Source organism: Lycium ferocissimum, unplaced genomic scaffold, assembly GCF_029784015.1.
Source record: "Lycium ferocissimum isolate CSIRO_LF1 unplaced genomic scaffold, AGI_CSIRO_Lferr_CH_V1 ctg14114, whole genome shotgun sequence".
NCBI classification, from domain to species: Eukaryota; Viridiplantae; Streptophyta; class Magnoliopsida; order Solanales; family Solanaceae; genus Lycium; species Lycium ferocissimum.
Window position 1 is genome coordinate 524 of NW_026715274.1, and position 4878 is coordinate 5401.

A 4878-nucleotide genomic window follows, 5' to 3' on the forward strand; every position below is an offset into this window, starting at 1 on the left:
GCCTCGGCATGCCCCATCTGTATTACATTTTAATCTCCCTGAAGGTGGCATTCTTCACAACACCTTAGCATAATAAACTTTTGGTTTATATCTACTAAGTTGTTGATGCATATTTTCCCAATCAATAGATAAATTCTGCCGTCATCATGAATCTCTTTTCTTCGATTGGTGTATGATGTGTTGTACTTGTTGTTTGATGCAGTAGAAACACTACAAAAAAAATTGGGTTTAGACGGATATTAGCTACAAGCCGATTTCTAGATAACGACTAGATTAGCGACCAAATTGTAATTATGTAGCCCAAAAAAGCAAATACACAATTTTGGCATCTAACATAGCGCCGGATTAGCGACGAAAATTCAAATCCGTTGCTAATTTTACACGCCTCCATTTTAGCTACAAAATTAGCAACAAAGGGCGCGGGCAACAAAATTTAGTAAAATGTAGCGACGGAATTAGCAACGGAATATCCGTAGACAGTCATATTTTAGTCATCAAAACATTTAGATCAGTTGCTACGGAAAAATCCCGTCGTTAATATTTTATAAAATTAAATTCCAAAGTTATTCCTAGTACCTTTTAAGAGCTTATTCTAGGGCACAACAGAAATAACAAAGTCTGAAAGATACGACCTTCTCTCGCCTCTTTTCATACTAGGGCAGTTCGCCTCTCTCCTACAGTTCGTCCTCTCCGACACTTCGCCTTCTCCGGCAGTTCTCCCCTCCGGCAGCTCATCCGTTTCAGGTATTGTATATTTCTCAGGACTTTGTTGTCTAATTAGGGAAAAGAAGCTCGTTATATTTGTCTAAGCAAATGTGTTCTTTAATTATCAACAATTTTTTTGAGAGAAAAGAAATTCTCTTTCGTGTTTTCTTGTGTGGGAAGCTGTGGAAGTACTCCCTCGAAAAATCTTTTGGGAGATTCACACATGTATATGTTTATATAATGTGTTATTTGTATGCACCTTTCTGTTTTATGCTTACATAAACCTAGATTGGAAGTTAATCTGTAGCTAAACATTTCACGATTATGCTCATTTGGACAGGTTAAGTTTAGAAAGAAGACGTTGTGTAGCCTGATAAAGTTAAAAGAATTTTGACAGTGAAAAGTGTTCATTGAATCAACAATGTCGTCAGTAGTTCATGTCAGGGTTTGTGATTCTAGTTTTTTGACCTGCGGGTAGTAGTTTTTTGTATTATTGATTGGTATATTCTTAGAAGAATATTAGAAATATAGAAGCTGGCTCTTGATGTTTATTCAAGAAAATAGGAATTTCATTCATATAGTAAGTGTAATTTAACTGCCCCATAGTTTACTTTGAGTCATTCAGATATATAGTTTTAGCTTGCCTTTTGAATTTCTTCCTTTCTTGTTTGTACCTAATTTAACTGGTAAAGATTCCGATTAGGCATTGTGTGATTTGAAACTTTAAAGTCTTCTTTTTAAACTCAACTTGTTCTTCCCTTTAGAAAACACTTTGATTGTCTTACTTATTAAAAGAAAAGAACTCTAATTTTATTGTTTATTTCAGCACAACATAGAAACATGGATAATCTAGAACGTGGTTGGATGTACAAGAGTATGGATGGCTGAGGGGGTATTAATTCTAGTTTCATAACCGGTGTGGATAAATTTCTCCTGTTTTGCATGTTCTGGGCGAAATTGCATGAGTGGTGACAGAAGTCATTAATCTTTCAGTGAGTGGTTCAAACATTAGATATCAGAGGTATGTTGTACTTTAACAAATTAGAGCTTCTTAATATACAAAATATTACTCTAGCTAGGACCCTTGAAGGACAATAAGATCTTAAGTTTATTAAAATTGGAAAGTAGCTGCAAGCTTCTAAGATAAATTTGAGTTACTGCTGTAAACTTTTGGCATTAGACATTGATTTGTTGTTGGTTAGAACTTGAAAATTGCATTATTTAGTGCTTCATGGGAATTCTGCTACTGAATCACACAAACTAGAAGAAGAATAAATCACTCCACACCCCTGTCCAGCTTTGGCCATCCCTCTCCTTCTCAAATCATAGAAGACTACCAGGTAAGATCCTTTCCCCTCTCTTCTCATTATTTTCTCTCTCTCAGATCCTTCTCAGTTTTCCCTAGAGCTGAATTGGTGAACTTATCCTTTGTGGTCTATGTTATGTAGTGCAATTCTTATCCTTCTTACTTGTCTGAGTATTGTTTGAATCACTGTGCACCTGTTAGCTATATTTCCCATTGAATTTGGGAGGGTGCAATACATTTACAGTTACATATTAAATTGCTAAGATTTTACGCCCACAACTGTTTGAATGATGGGTCCACTGAAAATATCGATCCCTGGAATCAAGATTGTTTTTATGTGTTGCGAACTAAATCATGTGCATGTTTGGGATTGTTTTAGGTAAACACCTGTGAGTGTCTGAAGTCGTACCATATGATAGTGTAGCGACTGGTGATGAGGGCATTATTTGGATCTTTTACCTGCACTGTGATATATGTTGTGACTAAATCAGTGATGAAACCGCAGGAATATGCCATTTAGTTACACTTGACCATGTTGTTTTCTTGGCAATTGTGTGCTCATAGTCAAGTTAATTAGTCTCCTCTTTCACTTTGAAGTCTAGATTAGATATATTGCACATCTTTTGGCATTGATTTATGTGATCTGTAATTTCTATGTTTGAGCATTCTCATGGTCTAGAGACTAGAAACTAAGGCATATGCTTAATCTTCTAAGTAAACGAATATATTCATATTTTGATAAACAACAAGCAAGAAGATAGAAGAAGCTATGGTAATGTCATTTTGTTTCTTGAACTCAAGTCCTATTATTTGCACAAGACCTCATTTAAGAACTATTTAAGAACTTAATATAATTTTCAAATAGAAAATACTGCACGTCGAAGAGATTTGCTGCATTTAGTTCACAGAAAAGGAAGATGACAAGTAAACATGTCTTTGAGAAGATCCTAAGTGTGTTGAAAAGTCGGAAATAATTTCAAAAACACGTTGTGGTGGTAGGAGTGAAGAAGCCACTTGGACTCACACGGGCTGCTCTGTCACTATCGGTAGCTTCTTATGTTTGTTGGTTTATAGTCCCATTATTCTGAAAGATCTTTCTCACCAAACATAGTCAAGTATATGTGTGTGTCTTTGTTAAAAAATTTGAATTGATGCTAAAAATTGATTTGCTATTGGCAGCGAGGTTTCAATTGTTGGAAACAATGAGCTTTGTGGGGGTGTTCTAGAGTTACTTTTATGTTGATGGCTGTTATTGAAGTATGAATTTGAAATTACATTGCTTAACAGTTCAGGTAATACATCTCAACTTTACTTTTAATCAAATACATATCTAACTTTTTGATAGTGTTGAATGAGTTCTGCTTCGACAATTTAGAGCTCCAATACCAGCGAAACAAAGTCTTTTGTAACAGACAGGCTGTCCTTTAGTTAAGATGATGTATTTTAGAAGATACAATGTATTAATTTCATTATTTCTGTTTAAAATGGAATCTGAAGTAATTAGGTGCTTCAAATGACAAGTATGACATATATTTCAAAGTCTCTTATAATTTGAGAATAAAAGAAGCAGTACATTTTGCTTGAGCATGTACTTGTAGGTGTGAAAATGTAAGGGAGGGTCAAAGCTTCTAGCGTTACTTAGACCTTTGACACTTTGCTGAATGCGATGTCCACATTGCTTTTCACGAACTTCTAATGCTTGTTTAATTAACTACCACAGTCCACCGCTATAACTTTGGGGAATAATTCTAATGCTTTGTTCTTCAAATTTTTGTTGAACCTGCTTGATTTGCTTAGAGATTATTAAAAGAAAGTTTGAATAATTTATTACATTTTCCATGCTCTGTAGCGTGTGATTTTCTCTAAATATATTAAGTTCTGTGCTTACGCTGTAAGACTTCATCGCTAAGAAGGGTAAAGACTAGTAAAAAGTTTTTTTGTTTGGTCCTTTGGGTTTCCAGTGCTTGTACTTTTGTTTAAATCTTCCAATCTAAACTCTAAAGTGTATTTCTTGACATAATGCATGGCCATAGATGGAAGAGTACTAAGACAAAAAATAATCAGTAGTAGACTCAAATTTTATGATACCAAATTAATTGCTTATACAAATTTTGTTCGGTCCGGCGAACTCTGATACATTTGCATATTTATATACATAGCTATGGTGGAAAATCTTTTTGTACATGGTGATCGATCTCGGATTGTGCACGAAGTAAATATTCTGTGATCTTTTTTTTTTTTGGCAATAAAATAGTATGTGATCTTATTGACCCTTATAGATGACATATTCATATCTTTTTTGTTGGATAAATTGAATGTCCAATTTTTATTTTTTTAAGGTTTTCATTTTCTTTTATTTACAGGATATAGCTCATGAATTATTAGAGTAACAGTGATCTCAATAGGAGTAGATGGACGTTGCAACTTGGATATATTACGAGACCGTGGGAGGAGAGATGAAGATAAGCGTTTATGTCCTTGGGTCCTACTTTCGATCCCGATGAACATCACTCTCCAACACCACATTAGTTAGCTTTGTCTTTCAGGCTCTATTCTATTAGTTAAACAACAATTATGAACGTTGTTGATGCTTTAGGATTTATGTAATTTTGAATCGATTGTTAATCTTCAAATTATTTATATGAAATCGGGTTCTTGTAATGTTTGTTGAATTACTACTTTCATTTAATATGTTCTACAAGGATTTCGGATAATATATAAGAATATATAAGCGAAAAATAGCGATGGTTTTTGCCGTAGCTAAATATGTAATAAATATAGTATTTTAGAAATAATATTATATAAATTGCGACGGAATAGCGACGGAAATTCCGTAGCTAATATATCTCTCGACGAAACCAACAACC

At 34.2% G+C, this 4878-nt stretch overlaps 1 long non-coding RNA gene across 1 annotated transcript; it reads left to right on the forward strand.

The window, feature by feature from the left end:
* The first annotated feature begins 1109 nt into the window (after positions 1-1109).
* LOC132042214 (uncharacterized) lies at positions 1110-4677 on the forward strand. The gene is made up of 3 exons (XR_009411387.1): positions 1110-2045; positions 3191-3303; positions 4375-4677. It is a non-coding gene; the product is annotated as an uncharacterized LOC132042214 (long non-coding RNA).
* Positions 4678-4878: the final 201 nt, after the last annotated feature.